The sequence below is a fragment of the Drosophila ficusphila genome, unplaced genomic scaffold (assembly GCF_018152265.1).
Source record: "Drosophila ficusphila isolate 14025-0441.05 unplaced genomic scaffold, ASM1815226v1 contig_106, whole genome shotgun sequence".
Lineage (NCBI taxonomy): Eukaryota > Metazoa > Arthropoda > Insecta > Diptera > Drosophilidae > Drosophila > Drosophila ficusphila.
In genome coordinates, this window is record NW_025063993.1 from 7,161,730 (window position 1) to 7,181,995 (window position 20,266).

At 41.1% G+C, this 20,266-nt stretch overlaps 1 long non-coding RNA gene across 1 annotated transcript; it reads left to right on the forward strand.

The window, feature by feature from the left end:
• The first annotated feature begins 3,106 nt into the window (after positions 1-3,106).
• On the forward strand, positions 3,107-3,866 carry LOC108088963. Its single transcript, XR_001771259.2, has 2 exons — positions 3,107-3,589; positions 3,664-3,866. It is a non-coding gene; the product is annotated as an uncharacterized LOC108088963 (long non-coding RNA).
• Positions 3,867-20,266: the final 16,400 nt, after the last annotated feature.

The window sequence follows — 20,266 nt, forward strand, 5'->3', positions numbered from 1 at the left end:
GGAAAAAGATTCTCATATTTTTTTGTGGCCCATACTAATTCAGAATCAATTTAATCATCATGAAATAATCACGCCACCATAATTTGACTACCGAAATATAAGCTCGATTCCATTCGGATATTTCCATACATAATAATAGTAATTAATATGAAGCCAGTGTACGGTCGCAGCCAATTATAAATCAACAAATGATGCCCCAACCTGTCTTTAGCTTTCCCCTTGTCTATCTGTCGATATTGTCGCGATTTTTATCCGCTGTTGTTTTATGATTCGGCCTTACTGTGGTAGGGCTACTGTATAATTCCCGGCCGCGACAAAACAAAAAAAAAAACAGCAAAAACCGAATAACCGAAAATAAACAAAATATTCAAACAAATAAGCGAACAAACAAGCTGCTTCTAGTTATTTGCGACTGATTTATGGGGAATTCCAGGTGCGTCAGCTCGAGTGGTTCTGTGGGTCGTAACTCAGCCACTGACACCGAATCGGGTGTCCAACTGCCAGAGTCAGTTTCTCCAGAAAAAGTGGATATAAAGTGTTTTATACAGAGTAAATAGCCACCAAGTTAACAAATAACGCTAACAAGAGATAAACCCACGAAATTCTTGTGGCGGGGGACTTACTATATACGATTTAGACTTTGTTCTTTTAAGGGGGTAAATGTTTTCCAGAAATTTATAAAAATATTTTTGCTGTGGAAGAGGCCATCTTAATCTTGGCAAGTATAGGATATAATCTAGCCTGGACTCTAAGCAAATATTCTTTTCAGCTTTTCAAGATTCAGCATTTATAGATCTTTTATTGCGGATTGAGTTATGGTGTTAACCTTTTTTTCTTAGCTCTTAAAGCATTTTGTTTATGTCCACCAGCGAAATTCCAAGCAAGGTGACTTTTTCCGCCGTCTGCTTATTTCTGGGTGCGAATTTGAATTGCAAATTTTAAGCCGTTGGACTCCGAGCCCGATCATAATGCTCGGAGATCTTAGCTTATATATTTGTATACGAGTATGTGGATTTCTAGTGTTTTCTGTGCACATAAAAATAAAAGGTATTAATTAACAATAAAAATAACTTGACTGGGGGCACGCTTTGGCGTTATTTCATCGACTCGGTGGCACAAATGAGTAACAAATGAAATAAAGCTGCCGAAATCTCGGAAAAAAACCTCAGGAAAGCAACCGACCAATGGCAACAACAATGCCATTCATCTTCCACTGAAACTCTTTTGTTATTTGTGATATTTTTGGCACTGTTTATTTATTTATAAAGCAGTCACTGTCGCAGTCGCATTTGTTTTTCTTGTGGGCACAATCAATCTATGGCGCGAAAGCCAAAAATAAATCGATCGCCAAGTCTTAACCGCAAACTTAGCGCCTTGGGCTCGGTTTGGAGATATCGTGATCCGACCTTATGACGCAAGTATCACGTCTGAATATCCAGTATCCAGTATCCAGTGCCAAGTATTCAGTAGCGACGAGGTTAATTCGCCCGAAATAGCACTAAAAATCGTGAGAAGGGCCACCACTGTTGACAATTCACACCATGGACCGGCCGTCTGGAGCGGAAGATTTTTTGTTGCTTCTCGCAACGCAATGGAAAACTACAGTGAGTTTCTTGGGCCCAGACCCCAATTTGCTATCATTAGATAGACCCACTCCACTATTTACAAGCTTTACTGCATTTAACACCTGATAACATTTGATTTAGATGTCACAATTAGCGGATGACAAAAATTTCCATATCAGTGTGAATCTCTCTGTCTGGGAAGTCGGGAGGTATTTTTGAAGTTCGTTCCGCTTCATCTCAGGGATTTGCCCTATTTTTAGACAGCCACGTGCAGGCTGATATATCATAATGACATTCTAATCAGCACGAATGTCGGTGAGGAGTAAACAACTCTTAAGGTGGGAATAATAAATTGAGATACCAGGGAATACGTTTTTGTTATAACTTACAAGATCAAACCTAATGCTTTTCAATTCCAACGAATCACATTATTATGATTATCTGTAATTAAAATCATATTTTACTAGTATATATTTATTTGCACGAATGCTAAAAATAAATGCAGCTGTCCACTATTTTAACAGACAGAGTTACTCAATAGTTTGAAATAGTTACATATTCACCCCTGAAAATGACACAACCCTGATAAGCCCACTAAATAGTTCCGCATAGAAAATGCTCCTTTTAAGGTCACACGAATGGCCATTATCGATTTGTAATTGATAGCGTAGTACCGTAGTAATATTTTAATTATAGCCATCACATTCAGCACTTTTCATTTGAGGAATATGGCAACAGTCGCCATCCGGAAATGAGTCGAGCCCCGAAAAAGGAAATTTTGTACGGTGTCACGCGATTAGGTCGCCGATTGCCACGGATATTGGATGATTGGATGGGTGGGTGTACGATTCGCCAGACGAAATCATGCTGATTGCATGCATCGTACGATCTTTGGGCTGATTCTACCTCGAGTTCCGGCACCCAGTCGCTGACGTCAAAGACTTTAATCGAAAGTCGGGGCCGTGTGACCCACATAGAAACATTGAAAGCACAAGTGTTGGCCTAGCCCTTAGTCGCTTACTAAAGTCGGCCCGGGGACCCAGATAAGAGCACAGCAGACCGCGGATCCCATGCACCGCACCACGTACTCCTCAGCAGGGTCTGCGGGTACACAGTAAACAAAAGTGGAGTGCTTTCTAATTTCCCTTTTTAATACAAAACTCCACCAGGTGCCAAAGAATCTAAAAAGGAAGTCATTGAAATGATTTACGCATACATATTTAAAGATACATACATATATATTTAAAAAAGTTTTCAATTAATTGTATTGTCCATCTATTGTTGACTTTTAAAATTTTATTTAATTCGCATTATAAAAGACTTAAATACAAAAGACTAATTAAAGACTGTAATTATCTTGTATTTCTTTTGTTCTAAAAATAGTCAAATATCTTAAAATACAATCTCAAGATTGATGAAGCTGCATACTTATAAATTATAAATAGTAATATATCAAGTAAAATAAAACCTTCTATTAATAAATGATTTAAAATTGGTAATTAGTTTTTCTATTCATATATATTTTTTTTTTTCAGTGCTCAAACCGAAGGCGTCTACGTGCGCTGCAATGCGAAGCACGAGCACGAGTCGTTAATTTCACCATTTGCCTTCTCGCACAGTGAGTACTCCGATAAGCCGCCCGCAAGCTATAGCAGATGTGTACGTACATACGAGCACTACCATATATATACTATATATACACTATACAGTCATATATGACTGATTGTCTGCCGAGGCCCAAGACATCGGTTGGCGTAAACAGCTTATCAGCCGGGTGATGTGGTGGTGGTTACCCGTCGAAACCGCTGGAACGGCGGCCAGCTCGAGAAACCTGTACAGACGGCTGTTGGGAAGCCGAGAAGCCGCCGGCGGCAACATGCAATCACCGCCGGAGCAAAGTACAGCAGGGCGACCGACGTCATCGTGGAACGCTGACGCAACGACCTTGTCGATCGGCCCACCTCCCGACTCTCCCACGACCCACCCACCTTTATGACGCCAGACCAATGTCCAAACGATCGGAGGTGAGTCACAAGTCGAAAGTGACTCCCATTTGACTTAATTCAATGACTGGCTTCTTGCGGATCACCGTTTGCAGGATGCTGAGCGACTTAGGTTTCTCGGAATCTCGGAATCTTAACGAGCAGGAATTTTGTTTGGCTCATGCTAGGCGGAACTGACTTTGATTACGAATAGATTAAAGTACGGAACTGATTTAACAACTTTGTTTTCCCAAGTCCTATAGCCCTGATTAGTTGAAAAGCAACTTACTATAAAATAAAAGGTTTTTATAAGGGGTTACTTACTACGTTTACTAATTCACAGGTGTATTCATAAATAAAATTTAAATTTATCTTGTAGTTTCCAGGTTTTCATAATGTTCATAAGGTGACGAAGCTTGATTAACAGCTTTGCAAATCATCTATATCTTTTACATATGAAACCCAACCGACTTAAGTGATTTGTTTTTGATGGATTTGCGAGATACAAAATTGAAACATCGCTCAACTTTCAATACGACGCCACAGACAAGCTCAGAATCAACTTATCGATCATTAGTTCTCTTTTATTTTTAGAAAAAACCCTTCTTTATATGAAATGATCATCCGATCCGTTGCCTCTTTCAACAGATTTTGGCCAGACATGCCCCGCGGGCTCAAATCTACGGCCAAACACAGACACCACATACATTTAAGACGAACATTTTTTAGATGCTGCTTTTTTCAAGCCGAGCTTTTTTTTTTTTTTTTTTGTTTTTTTGTATTTTTTTTTTTGTTGTTGTTTTGTCTTTGGCGCCGTCTAGCGCAAAAATGTCTAAAACTGTCATTAATTAGAATTTGCAGCGTGTCGGGTCTGTGCCATCCGTCGTCGCTTGTCTGGCTGTTTGGCATTAAAATGTTAGCCACCAAAAGGCCAGAAACTGGCGAGCAGACCGCATTGAAACGTTTCTGGAATTCCCCCGCCGCAAAAAAGAAAGCAAGCCCAAGAAAAATTAGCCAACAAGCGCGTGTTTGCCAAGGCAGAAAAAGAGTTAAAAATAATCTTAAATAAAGGTAGGAAAATAAAGCAAATGGCTCTGAAAAAAACCAGTCGCCGGAGATGCCGCTCGAGACTCCAGTGGTGCGGACGGGCCCCACTCTAAGCCAGTGCGCCACCGACCCACCGAGCCACCGCTGAGCCGCCGAACCACTGAATCGGCGAGCCACTCTGAGCCACACGCGCCGTGCTTTTGTCATAGCCTGTCATAGTCCACGCGACTGCAGCTGAGTTCACACGCTTCATTGTGGTTTATTATTTTTTTTAGCATTTTTAATTCCACTCGATTGTATTCCGCTTCGTGGAATTCGCGGCGACATTCCCAGCACACTCCGTATATAGTATTCCGACATGTGGATATATGGATAATGGCGCACAGTCTGACTTGTCTATTGAGAACACGAGTCCGGTTGTCTAGTTTCCTAGACCAGATTTGCATCTCAAATTAACCGATTCGAGCACCTTTCGGTGGTCCAGATTGTGATCAGATATATTTCGTATTTCCATTGTCAACTCACAGATTTTGGAATATTTCTGTGGAATTTTTTACGCTTTGGGCCTATTAATAAAATTAAAATTCGTCTACGATGTTTTATTACCAACGAAGTTTATTCTTGTCACTGGGGTAAAAAGCAATAAATGATAGGTTAACGGCCTAAGAACAAAGTTGTTATGAATTCAAACAAATTTTAAAATTTTTCAAACTGAATAAATAATGGAAGTTGGATTCACAAAAATGTTTTGTGTTAAGTTGGTCATAATTATTGCCGATAACTCTATAGTAAATCTAAATTTCTGTTTTAAAACATATCATGTAGACTATTTTATTTCGATTTATATTAAAAAATTGTTTAATTATTTAATGATAACATAACATATAGACGATTTTATTTTGATTTATATTTAAAAATTGTTAAATTAGTTGATGATTCTTACCAATATCCACTGTAATTGCCATTTTGAAGGTGTATTAATGAGCTTACAAATCTTATATACATTTAAATGCATTTTATTTTTATTCCTATGCAAGCTAGGCACTTCCGACCTCACATTTTTCTATCAAGGGCAATGTCCACTGTAATTGCCATTATCCGACATTTAATTTGCAGGCGACGTTCTGTCAATTAGCCAAATAGAATGGAATGGGACAGCGCCTGTGTGGGCGTCTGATTGATGTTGGAAACGCCGCCACCGTGCGATTATCGGGTATGATAATGCACCAAGCCCGCCAACATTTCGAACAGGTGCCAGTGGCAGGGGGATGGGATTGAAATGGGATCGGGAGTGATTATGCCGCACAACACCTTTGGGAGTCGTGCCGGTTTTCCCCTGTCAGAATTGCCAGCAAAAGCAGATAAAACGGCCCATAAATCAAGAGTATGTAAATAGTTTAACGCTTGTGTGTTCTACTTTATTTGCCCATTGAAGCTTATGAGCATTGCGTTGGTACACTTAAAGAAAAACTATGTTAACATATTTTTAAAAGTAGTACTATTGCCAATGTTACTCAATTTTAATACCTAACGGATAGTAATTAAAATTGAAACAGTAATTATCTCTGATATTTATTCAACTTTTTCTAAGTACTCATTACTGACCCAACTTAACTTCGATTAGCAGCCAGCGACACGCGCTTGGGTTCTAAACAATCGAATTCTTGGAATAGATTGACTTTAGCTTCCAATCGAGGCACGTTTTGGTAATTATGGCTCATTGCAAACTCACTGCCAAAAGTCCACAACTCCGAGCGTTTTTATTTGCTCTGCTTCAGTGTTTCGCAAACGCGTGCTATGTATGATCTGCGTGTCGCAACAAATCTTAAGTATCAACACTTTTTTCCCCTTGTTTTTGCGTTTTTTAAGTTGTCAAATGGTCAGTGCAGAAGCTTGCGCAAGAAGCGTCTTAGTTTACTTGGCAGAATAATTGCTTCCTTTTGCTCCGTATGTTTTTCGGCTTAAATGGGCGCGTGTAAGCGTCACGCTTTTTTGCTTTGGTTTTACGTAAAAGAATTATTGAGCCCGAAACATTTTAAGACTCGTGAAATCTGAAGAGGCACTTTCAGTTGGGGATAACCGAACTATGACGAATTTCCAAGCACTTACATGTGAGCTTTTTTCTTTTACTGATCAGGAACTCTTTCAAGTTGTTTTTAAGGCAGCGGAAGCGGTTTGAAATTATTTTAGGTAGTTTTCTGCAGCTAAAAGATACCATAAATGTATTATAACATTTAAAATTTAGTAAGTAATTTCTTTAAAAATTAAAATGCATATATTATTCTGCAAGCCTTTCAATGCAAATAAATTGTGTCTTTTACTTGTGAAATAACTGAATTTTTGAGTCATAACAACAATCGAAACTTGTGCCATATCAAAACAAATAGCTCGTATAGCTTTCGACTTTTGTTTCTGCCGTTTAAGCCTCGCGTAGGGTGACACCTTCTTTTAATTGCAGATTAATTAGTTCTCAATTCGCAACCAATCAAAGTAAAAAGAAAACCGCAAAAATGCACAATGTCAACTGTAATGCAATTCCGATCCAAAGTCAATGCAACGCTTACATAACTCCGATGAACCCACTTCAACGGAACACACTTTGGCCAATTACGCAAGCTGGCCCAAAAAAAGAAAGGGGAGGAAAACAAATGAAAATATTTATGCTCGAAAAGGGAATTGTTTCGGGAGAGAATTGCATAACGTCTCTGACCCATTAAGGTGCGTTTAAAAATAAGTATTGAGCAAATCTCGACACGCGCCTGTTCCATAAAATCTGATTGCGGTACAAGTGATGCCAAGTGTCCAAGTACCTGAATCTTTGTAATAAATATTAGAACTATAAAAAGTACATTTATTCCTATAAATTAAATTAAATTAAGAAAAAGAAATCTTAATAATAAATACAGGAAATTAAGATTAAAACTAAACTTTCGTTAAGTCAATAAATAACAGATGATTAATTCTCTTTTAATTTGAATTCATTTACTCAATGCATACTTCTTTTTCCTGTTTTCTATTTAGTTTTTATAATTTCTGACTTTAAAATAATTTTAAATAATCAATTTTGAAACCACTATAGCCTTACTTAGTAACTTAGAGAAATTAAATTGAACTTGTCTCATTACCGACATAGGGGGCTATCCAGTTGGGTCAGTACTATAGCACCAGAAATGAAGATTGTAGCGGGAAAGGGGGAATTCAGCCGAGCGATCCGGCATGGCGACAGAGCAAGAGTCAACATCGGTTGGAAAAATAACAAAAGCTCATGAGCAAACAACAAACAACGCGGCGACGGAAACGGAGACTGCTCCGTCGACCGGAGGGAGGGGAAAGGGGGAGGGGGAGCGGGTGAGCGGGCCGGAGCAATGGAACCGCGCTAAGATTGTGCGGCACGTGCCGCTGCCGGCGTCAGCAGCAAATGGGGGCCAATGGAGAGCGAGCGAGCCGGCGATAGATTGCCGAGCGCTTTTCAGCGAGCGACGTGCAATTGATCGCGAAAGCGCTTCGCACGCCAAAAACACCACCGCCCACCGCCCACCGCCCACCGCCTTCCCCTTAGGTTCATCCCAGCCAACCAACGATCGATCGTTCTGCCGAATCTTTTCTTTTTTTTGGGGGGTGGTGCGGGGGCGCCTGGGGGTTAATGGAGCATGATGGCGTTTCCAATTTGAATCCGGAGCCACCGGGCGCTGCACAAATTATCACGAGTTGCCACTGGCAAAGAGCGGCGATAGCTTCGGCAAACAACGAACATTTCGCAAAGGTACTTGGGTTTCCATCGAATTACTGCTGGCTAACGTGACAAATGTACTTGAAGATTTATTTATTTTATTAATGTTAATTAAAAAATAATAATAAAATAATAATAAAAATAATAATTCAATGTTGAATTTTTCCAAGCTTCCAATTGCTTGCCAAACTTTATAAATTCAATGTATTATATATAAGAAAATTTTAAAGTGGCATTTCCCATAATGTTTGTTATAAAAATGTTTAAAGGATGTACTTTGTTAAAGGGCGACCCCGTTAATTTCAATTTTTGTGAGTTTTCCATGACACCTGATCAAAGTAAAACAGCTCTTAATTCATAAAAACTCTAAACAACACAGTTAGTAGCACTAACTAGTTATGGAATGGCTCTGCTCCAGTTAACATAAATATGAATGAGAACGTGAATTTGTTGGAGAATGTGAATATTAAGCTAATGAGGTGTTTTAGTGTTTCCCGAATTTAATGTAGGCTTCTCGCTGAATAATTAAGAACTCGATGAATGCCTCGGAATTAATTGGTCGAAGTTCGCGGCGGAGCGTGTGCTGAAAAACAATGGGCCCACCCAAGGCAATACGCACTCGGGTAATTAGAAAGTTCAAATCTATAAAAACGGCGGGCGTTAATTTGCAGCTAAATAGTGAATGGACAATAGGCTGTTCAGTGGTTCAGTGGTTCCCTTGAGCGGGTGGGGTTTTCGGGTGGAGTCTTTTTCGTTTCTCGTTTGTATAGTATACTCGTATTTCTGTTGACTTGGGAGCACGCCAAGCCAAGGCATCACTCTGTCATATCATGGGCTCCAAGTCTAAAGTGCTCGGGCTCTGCTGACGCACGAGATGATTATCAGAGGGCGGTACTGGGGGGCTGGGCCGGCGAGGGGGTGTGCGGGAATGGGGAGGGGCGGTCAGCGGACGGACGGTGATCGGTGATCGGTCCGCTGGCAATCAGCAACACGAGCCACAGCCCCAATTCAGCGTGCTGCTCGTGCTGGCTGCTCGTGCCGTCGAACAGCAACAAAGCCGATCGATCAGTCAGTCGGTCATTTAGTCACTTAGTCACTCAGTCACTTTGACAGTCAGTCATTTGATCATTTGAGCTCTGAATTTGTTATGGTAATCATCATCATACTCGTGCCAGACTTGCCTTATTTTAGCCAAAGGTCAAGAGCCCGTCTCGGGGATCCAAAAACATATATATAACACCTCTGAGGGGGTTTCGCTTTTGCTCAAGCTGGGGAAAGCATTTCCGTTTAGCAGAAATCGATCACTGTTTCCACTGAATTACGAGTGGCTCCCATTGATCTTTGGATGTCTAACTCGACCGGTCGACAGGTTTTGCTCTGCATCTGAATCAGCGGTCTAGTTCTCGGAATCGGAGTCGAACACTTGCTGAACAGCACTTTACACTCGGGCATTTGTCACCGGGCGACTTCCTGAAGACCAGATGCCAAGGGTCTGGGCTTCGCCAGGGACCAGTTTGAGGGGTTCGTTCTTACAGAAGGCGGAACTGCCTTGGATTTTATGGTGCTTGGTCGGCTTATCAATCGCCAGACTTTGAGTGCCACCCGCGGGGCACATCGAGGTCAACCGCTCAATTGTCTTGATAAGCGATTCTTGATTCGAGTGGTTGGGCCTTTTGGATCTTTGGATCTTTGGATCGCTTGGGGTAGCCTGCTGTACGGCCAGCACCTCCTTCGAGAAGTCAACAACTCAAGACGGTGCCTCTTGGCTTTATGACATTCGGACTGGCTAATTAACGGCCGTACTCCAGTTGTTTACTTAGACGCCGCCGTAGATGCGATTAGATTAAGTCGCCCGGGGTCTGGCCGCTGGGCAGTCGAATGCCCTCATGATTGACGGTTTATTTTTAGTAGCCAGCGGATTATTAATATTCATTGATTGTGGCTCCTGGACTCCTCGAGTGCCGTGTCTAATCAGCATTGCAGTGTTTTTTGTCGTTTGTTTGTTTGTTCTTCAGAATTTATGGCAGACACATTTTTGCGCCGGACTTTGGCACACTTGTTCCGCGGGCCTCCGGCTATCTGGGTCTTTGGGTCTGCACAGCTGCCGCAGTATTATCGATCGTAGTATCGCGACTGGTATCTATTTAGTACGTCGTACTAAACGCTTAACTAGACGGGGTTCTTTCCGCGAACCCATGTGAGTCGCCACGTGAATTGCGGCACACAAAGGCGCTTTTTCGTTCGGTGCAGCGATCAATTGCAGAAGGTGTAATTAAGGTCGTTGGGAAAGGTTTAATTAGTTAACGGCTAATGGCATTGACAGAAATATTGTGCACGGAAATCAAGTTGCTTTAAATATGGGAATTAAATAAAATTGCATTCGTAAAACGGAAATGCCTTATTGAATTGATTTTTACATGCAGTCATTACATACATTTATCTGGTTGAAAAGTTTAATTGATAGAAACTTGTCTTTCTTTTAAAATCTTTTAAAATCTGTTGAGTATCCTTACAAATAACAATAATTTGATATCTACTGGTCTTAACATCGAAACTTTCTCAAATATTGTCTGCTGTACTGTCTTCAAAACTTTTTTTTTATTTTTATATCCTAAGTAATATATTTTGTTGAAAGTCTGTTAAAAACCTTTAATCATTGCTTTCCTTGATTTCAATTGCTTATGAAATCTTGAACACGAAACCCTATTTTTAGTTATACCAGCAGATTATAATTATTTTATGACTGTTGTTTGTTTTATAGCTAGATGATTTATCTAAACCATATTATACAACTACGCATAGCTTAAGCACTTTATGAATAGACCAAGGTTCAGAGCTAAGAAACTTAGTTTCCAGATATTTTAATGCCTTTTATGATCCTGGTCTCTATCTTGAAATAGCTCTAGTCGATGACTTCTGATCGCCCTATTGACACAGCACCTCGAACCGCTTTGTTTATCTTCGGCAGTCGAGCCCACTTGAGAACCCGGGCATTTCGAGGCAGCGAGTCAACAACACTTGGCGAATTGACCAAGTCCCCCCTGGGTTCTTATCACAGGGAGCGTGACTGTTCCTGGCCGCCGTCTTATCATGAGATCCAAAACCCGTGCTCTCCACGGTTATATATGGTATGTACTGTTTACCCCCCTCCCTCCCCCGAAAACGGGGACCTTATCGGGCGCACACGTATATAGATTATATCTAGGGAGCTGACAGGGGCATGACTTTTTGCGTGTGCCATGACGAATGCGCCGCTCTCTCTGCTTAAAAATTCTATTTTTACCCCGACACCCAACCAACCCACCAGCCCAGCCAACACCCACCGCCCATCCATCGGAAGGGGGAGGCAATGAACTGCCAGTTGTTGAAAAAATTTTCCATGAATCGTTGTTGTGTTTCTTTTTTTTTTTTTTTTTTTTGTTATTTTTTTCGCCTCAACTCTGTGTTGTTTGCCTGTGCAACATGTATGTACGTATTCGTAGTCGTAGTCGTAGAGCCGCTTTTATCAATAATTATTTTGTTGTGCTCGCCGCGAGTTGTGTCGAGTGGTTCTTCTTATCACCACCTGACTCCGCGGTGGGTGGTGTTTTCGAGGAGGGAGGGGGTGGGCGAGGGGCTATGTAACTGGGATTGGGATCGCGGGCTGGTCGTGTGACACAGACACACAATCACGTAGGCCCATCGCTCGGAAAACCGGGCTGGGCGCTATTATTAGACTGTCTCAGTCAATATTAGACGTGCAAGGCTGGCACGATCGCCCGATCGATCGATCGATTGGCGTATCTACACTGGAGGAAATATTGCTTACATTGGTAATCAGTGGGTTTGTCTTGACATTTAAATTAAACAAGTGATTAAGTGGGCATGAATATATTTATTAGTTTGTTTTTATGCATATTTTTGAAGCGTTAACTGAGTGTCAGTGTTCATTTTAATGTAATAACTTTTACTAAAAAGTAAAAACTGATATTCATTTAATAATTTAAAACAAATGCTAAATCATAGGTAGGAAATTATTATAAAATTCTGTTACAAATATTGTTAAATATATGCTTATCTAATTTAAACGGTTTAGTGGTCTTAATATTAACTGACGTCTAAGTACTCAATAACCATTTTATATTTTTTACAATCTTGAATCTTACGCTTTTTACGATTAACAGACTGATAGTTTAGCTAACTTTCCCAGTATAATTTTTAAAATAAGTAAGCGTTAACTGATTACCTGAATTGTTTTTTCGGTGCAAATAGATCCAGGCAACTATCGATCGACTGTTGCCATGTAAACCATACCCTTACCTAAGCGACTCGACCGATCGCCTCCGACGGGCTTGGCCTATCTGCTAATTGATTGACGCAGTAACCATGGGGCAAAACTATATCTACCCGAAGTGATTGTCAAGGGGGCCAGGTCTTATCGCACTCCCCTTCGAGTGGTGGAAAATTTGAGCTCGCCTGGTGGCCATTTTCTCCAAGCGGCCAGCTGGTTTTGGCCAGCAGATCCGTGAAATCGATGGGCAATTTAATGCACTGCAGCGGCCATTATTCAAAAATGACTCTATCCCACTCGCAGGTTGTCCGTCTCGCTCGCTCCGAAAATAATTAAAGTCGCTGCAGCATTGGTAGCATCTGCTGCACTTGGGTGTTAACTTGCTTAACGTGCATCAAGTCGCATGCAATTATGAGATGCACAAGGGTTCGGTCTTGCAGCTCGCCCCATTCCACCTTGTGGCATCTCGACAGCCCAGTGCTTCGATTCGCTGCAAATGCAAATCGCAGTTGCTGGGTTGTTCCCCCCAACCACTCGACTACTCGACTACCCAAGTAGCCCTTGTCTTGTCTCGATCCCAAGCCCCTGTGTAATTGAACAATTTTCTCCACCGGTCCGAGATCGAGACAAAGGAACAGGCTCTCTGCACTCCAGCAATGGCGGAGGAAGTCACAGTGGTTACAAAACTACTTTTAATTTTAATTATCAATGGGAGAATATACGTTTTAATTAATATTTTAGTATGCAGACGAATTCACCAATGAAATAGGTACAATTTATATCCTGAATGATGGTAAGTCATAATCATATTGTATAAATTAAGCAAAGAATAAGTCTAATATATATACATTTAAACCCTTTTTGCAAAAAAAATATTTTAGGGCTAAGCAACAGTCGGATTTAACCTTGTCAGTCCTGAGTAATCTTTTTAGGAAATAAAATAAATTGATTTAAAAATCTTTTTACAAAATATTTTGAACAAATTGATTTCCTATTGTTCTGTTTAAAAATGAAACAAGATGATAATGTGATATTTTAGGAATTATGTCATAAATGACTGGTACATCATGCTTTAAGGTTTGAATAATGGTTTTTGTTTTGCCTGGGGATGGATTTAATTGTATTAACAAACAAAAAATACCTTAGTGACTCAGAAATCGGTGGTCCAGCCCAGGGTCGCCTTGCGATCCGAGTGAGTGGCTGGGCCCAGTGTTTATTTGGGCCCAAACAACCGGCTCTCCGGCCAAAAACAACAACAGGAGCTGCCGCACACGACGCCGACTGTTGTTGCCAAAACAACGAAGGCAACCAAAACAGCGGCCAAGATGGTGCAGGGCAAACAAAGGCGTTGGCCATAACAACTCAATACACAAGCCTGGGAAAGAGGATCGCAGGGCAGCACCGAAGATGAGATCCCCAACAGAGTCGACTCCGTCTCCGTCTGTCTGGCAATGGCAATTTATGTAAATATCCGTGCAGCCTTGATTTCCATGTAAATGCGATGGGACCCCGTGGATGTGCTGGATGATCGCGCAGGTGCGAACTACTTTCAAACTACCGATCGGGGCAATCAGTGGGCAAACAAATGCGTGTTCGCTCGCTCGCTGGCATTCGCTTTCCTACTTTTGTTTGCCCAACAGCCCGGCTGTTTGTCCAGTCGGATGGCAGCTAATTAGCCGGTTGCAGGTTCTAATGCGGCCAAACGGGCGGGCGAACGGTGCGTATGAGTAATGTCACACCCAGTGCTCGGCGGCAAATATTGACAGCGTTTTTGCTTTTCGCGCCGGGTTCGGGTTCGAGCGTCAACGACTCTTGAACAAGCCAGCGGATCTGTTTCTGTCAGCTCTCGAGGCGTATTTGCTTTATTTTTCGCAAGGCAAACAAGAAAGTGACTTGCAAATATTGACAGATCGACCGATATGGCGAGGGGTGCAAGTTGAAATTCAATGAGAGGCAAAGCAAGGCTAGGAGTATCACAAAAAAGGAACACATATTTACCAAAGTAGGCTCCACCTTAACCCCACCTGACCAGCTGCTGACGCAAATGCGGCTGTGGCAGCGGCAGAACAAAAATAAAAAAGAAACTCTAACCGCCAGTAATAATCACAAGGCATTTTGATAATGACGCGTGCTGTACGCCGCCCCCTTTCGACCCGTCGCCCCTTCGCCACGCCCCCTCGCAGTCACCGGTTCTGCCCTCTGATAAAAGTGTTTAACATTCATTAAGATTAATAATAATAAAAGGCCGCGCCAGCCGAAACGAGTTTCAAATAATTCGTTTCTTTTGTTGTGCTCAATGTATCTTTTTCGAAAATATTTCTTACCGACATTTTTTGCATAAATGTATTTCTTTTCACGCGACATTCCCCATAAACCTGAAAGTTTTGATGTCTAATTTTTCAACTGGTTCTCGTCGCCGCATTTTAATATGTGCCAGCCATCCACACACATATCCTCGATTTTATTTCAGAGTTTTGGTTTTTTTTCGCGAAATATTATTGGGTGGAGTTGATGAATTAAATTTATGGGGTTCGCCTGGAGCTGTTGAATTACCAAATATATTTATAGTGTAGAACAGAGAGTTGGTATACGAGAACAAATGCTTCATGCTAAAATATAATCTGCATAAAAATAGCTCGTGTTCTGCTGAAGTGAATGAATAAATGTCGATAACAGTTTGGGGATTTGTGGCTTAGTAACGATGACTTGAACAAATTCTTGGGGGATTTTATGCTAACTACGTGCAGAAAAGCCCCATTAAAACAACATTTGTAAAGTCATGCTTTTTCCAAAAGAAAACTAAGGGTAAATATCGGAAATACTTTACACCTAAATGTAGGCCAGCAAAGTCTGAATCAAATGGGAATTTTTACTAGCAGCCTTGCAAGTATTTTTCGAGGCGCCACAGCATCAAGTATTTGGCGAATGAATATTTATGAGCTACGGCTAAAATATGTCTATGTTTTCGGGGAGGAAGCAGAACACCAGTCGGACATTATCAAGTATAAACTATTCAGAATCTTCGCCTTATAAATATTGTATGGCCAGCCTGGTGGAATAAATATTTGCGGGAATTAGCATAGAGCAGACTAACGTGGCTCCAGATGTGGCGACAATGTCGCGAGACTTTTCTAATTCCATTTTAATTGTTTTGATGGTCCGTTCGTTTGACGTCAATGGTATTATAGAAACAAATACAGATACCGAACACCGAATACCAGCAACAACAACTGTGACAGTCCGGTGATCCGAAACTGGTTCGATATTCACGATTTTTTCAACGGTAGCAGCAGGAATGTCGCTACTAAAAGCCATGAAAGCCGTGACATCGCAAAGCCACTGGACACGTCTGAGTTAATATATACACCCAATACAAATCGAACCTTACAGATTCTCCAATCCGAAGCCTCGGCGACGCATCTCTGCATCTGCATCTATGAATCTGACATCGAAATTCAGCAGAATCGCATTCGATTGGCCCGAAGATTTCTCTTGGGCAATATTCTTTCGCCTCTGAGGAAATTTCCATGGCATTTCAGATTTTATTTGTTTGTTTGTTTCGTTGGATCGCTTGTTGGCTTTGTGTGTTTCGCACAACAAATCAACAGAATTCCATTTTGTCTATTGATAAGACGAAGCAAAAATACTCTTCTTGTCGACGGAGAAATTTTCCTACCTATAAAAGCACTATTGCTGAAAACAATAACATCGTTATCTAAATTTGTTCGAAATTCTAAGTCAAAAAACCTTATCTACCACACGCAGAGAAGAAAGCATCAAATTTCTTATGGTTAGGTTTGATTTTCTATAAATTATTTAGAGCAGTTTGAATTAATATGAGATGGTTTACTCAATTAAATTTAAAAGAGAAATTATTAACTTTTTAATGTTACAAAAACATCTAGGTAATTTTGATAAACGTGGATCTGTCAAATATATTTCTTTAAAAAATTATATTAAATTTTTTAAAGCTAGGTTAATTAACTTATATTCCAAAACCTAATTTGGATCCTTCAAAATGAGTGATAAATATATAAATTTTATCTTTAACCTTCTTCAACCAAAACGATGTTGACGTGGGATTGTTGAATTTCAAAAACAAATTCCAAGATTGCGCCTATGGCTCTGGGTTAAAATCACTTGGAGCATAATAATCAAATGAAATAGAGCCAATAAATCAAGGCGAAGCGAATTCCATCTGGGGACTGCGCTACTGGGACCCCTTCCAGGTCAGAGTATGCGGATCACTGGCGACGGGGCCCCTGTTTTTGGGGTCTGTTTTTCGGCCTTATCGACGCGCACGCCGCTCGCAAGTGAGTCCGCTGATTGGTCTCTATAAAAAGCCTCGCTGCTGTTGTGCCAGTTTGTTTTCGCCCGACTGACTGCCTTATCGCCGCCCCGTCTATCACTATCAAGCGATGACTGGCCAAGTGTACTATATACCTACCCTGCCACTCCACAGTACTATGTATATAATTTGTAGGAATTTTTGTTATTGTCACGCGACCTTCAGCGGTATCACGTGTTGCAGCCGATCGCTTCGTGATCGCGATCGCAGCCAAAGTCGGCCGATTTCCACTAGAAGAGGAGGGGGAGGTAATGGAGGGAGGGGCTGTTCATTGTGGGTGTTAAATCTTTGATAAAGCCAATTTACGACTTCAAATGGGCCTTTGTGCGGTGCGTTGATTGCTTGGCAACGCGCTGCTGATAATGATGACGTTCGCCGGAGATGTTCCGTAGCTGAAAATCTTCCGTAGCTTCTGGTTCGAAAAACGTGACGAAGAAAGATCGGGGCAGCTGGAAAGCTTCCACGAGTGTGGAAAAATTTCGAAGCATCAACATGCCGCGGGGGCACTTGTGAAAAGTCGGATCCATTTAACACCCGTTTCGCGGCAACGGCGAAACAACCGAGTTCGTGTCATAAACTGTCCGCACAAATTCTAATTTGTGTCATCGTAAATAGCGTCAAGTTATCAATTAAGCTATTGATTTATGGTCGTCGTAAATCGGAAACAATAACACTCCTGTCCCTGTCCTGGTGTTCGTTCCAAGAGTCTGGTTATTATGACAGCCCCTTAATAGCGTTTCCATTGCCAAAACCGAAGGATGGGGGGCTATTCCTTTGCCTTTTTTTGTGGCACCTTCAATTAAGGCTGCCACACCAAATAACCGGGCGTTACGTGCACTCACTCTCACTCCGGTTTCGGTTATCCTTAAAGGGTTTTTAATTAAATTTTACAAGTCGGGCCGGGGCAGCGGCAGAGTTCCCCGCTTTTTAATTGAAATGTGTTAAAATTACTTTGAAAGTGTGAAGTCGTTGCACGTTCGTCGCTCCTCAAGGAGGATCTCTCTGCCGCTGTGCGTTGTGTTCTTCGCAATTTACGTTGTCAATTTTAACGCCCCGAAATATAAGTTTAAACAACCTTTAAACAACTCCCGGGGTCCCTTAGTTTCCATTTGCTGTCTTTTTCATTTTTCATTTCTCAGTTTATTTTTATTTTTTCTGGGTGTGAAGTGGTGTTGATAACTCTGAGGGTCGCTTAACGGTAAATGGCCTGCTTAATTGTTATTGCTTATGACGTCGGTAGATGGAAGAGTTTCCACGTATCAGATATAAGGCCTTCGATAAGTCACTTTCAAGGTTCCAGATAGCGATTGATGTCACTGGGATGTCTTGTAAAAAAATCGATTAGAAGTATCTTAGGGAAAGAAACTCAGAAAGTGTCTCTTATCAAGCAAAGTAGATTTTTTACACAATTTTATTAATTGCCTAAAACGCAAAATTATTCAAGTTGTAACAAGAAGTATTTATTGTTTATATTAGATTTTTACAATTAAATTTTCCTATTATGTTTGTTTATTTCATAAATATAACTCTACAATATTTTTATTTGTAGATAGATAATTGCATTTACTTTTAGTTCCCGCGAAAAATTCCATTCCCATTGTCTTACTATTTTTGTAAAACGAATAAACAAATTTGCTAAATGCGTGCCTCCGCACTCGAAAATAGACAAAACAATTTCATGCATAAATAAAATTTATGCATTAAAGTCAAGCCGACAGAATAACCCAAATAAAAACAAGCCACTAACGAGAAAAAATGATTACGAAAATTTCCCAAAGTAAAAAGCGAAATGGATGTGGGGTGCGCGGGTCCCACCAAATGGAGCAATTTACCAGTGGGGGAAATTCCGCAATTACTTTGATGCCACGCGCAGCGAGAAGGTCGGAATTATCATAGGAAAACGCTGATAAACGATAAACACGGCCATAAAGGCAGCCGACACTATTCGGTAATAGATAAATAGAGCTCGATAAACTTGACCCACTTCTAAGTTTTTCAGGCGCCGATAAGACCTAAAGACACTCGTAGCCATAAATAATGCAGACCGTCGGGATCTTGTGTAAAAAAGAGAAGGGAAATCGGGGGGATAGTGCAGATTCAGATCGCGTGCAGCCACAGGTCCCAAAAGGTACATAGGTCCACTTCGGTGGGCCGTCACTTACGTGAGCTTTCGTTTTGAGCCGCAGCTCATTTCCATATTTCGACCAGCTGCACTGGACCCCAACTCCACCTCCGTGGGGCTCCTGGGCGCGGACCTCGTGTGAGGCGACCGCCAACAGTCACGACCCCACAGGGTTTCACAGACCCGATCGAAGAGTGCACAGAAAAAAAATGTCTTGTTGAGATTCAACCAAACACAGTTTAAAACCCCGAATCAAATCATAAGATCCCATTATCGATAGTAATTATTCATCATAGATTAGTTCAAATATTCAATCAGGTAATTGATCATATTTTGGAATACCCTAATTGCTCATTATCATCATCATTGAAGATAATACATATGTTTTAATATTTAAATTATTTTATATATCCAACCACAAGCTTATTATTATTTTATCACCAATAGAATTTCAAATCTATAATATCTATTTATATTATATACTTGATAATGTTTCTTTTTTGAGGTACCACAAAAATTAGATTATAAGATTTTATTAGAAATCAACAGGCGAGCAAAAAAGGCATTCACTTCGTATTTAATCATTTAAAATCCTTTGACTATCAAAGATAGTTCGCTTTGCATAGTTTTTTTCAGTGCACCTCCTGGCCCATTCATGTGCCGCATCGTGGCAGTTGCAGTCTGAGGCCGCTCACTCAATTACTATAATTTGCCTGCATGCCCGGCGAGTGGAGAGTAGAGAGTAGACGTCTCCTGGCTACTGATTGAATTTCAAATTGCTCAATTTTTGGGCGCAGATTTGCGGTTGGCCTGCCTTCCAGTCTTCCAGCCCTCCAGATCCCCCGACCCCAGGAGCCCCAGCCCGAGTTCCAGTTGCAGACTCATCGCCAGCAGAGTCCCCGGCAAAAGCGAAATTATGTTATTCCAGCGATAAACTGTTTGTTCCTGCGGCATCCGCATCCGACTCCCAGGCCCTGGATCCGAATCAGTATCTGGATCTGAATGGAGGGACCACCATGTGTGTGGCACCAGTTCGCCATCGGGATCCAGATTTTGGCCGCTCTGCGGCGGGTAATTAAACAGGTCCCGAAAAACAAACAAACTGATTCAGTTATCTTTGGAAGAAGGGCTACAGATTTTGGCAACTGCCTTCGGGGGAAAGAGTATTATAAATTATTCAATATTAGCTATTTAATGGAATA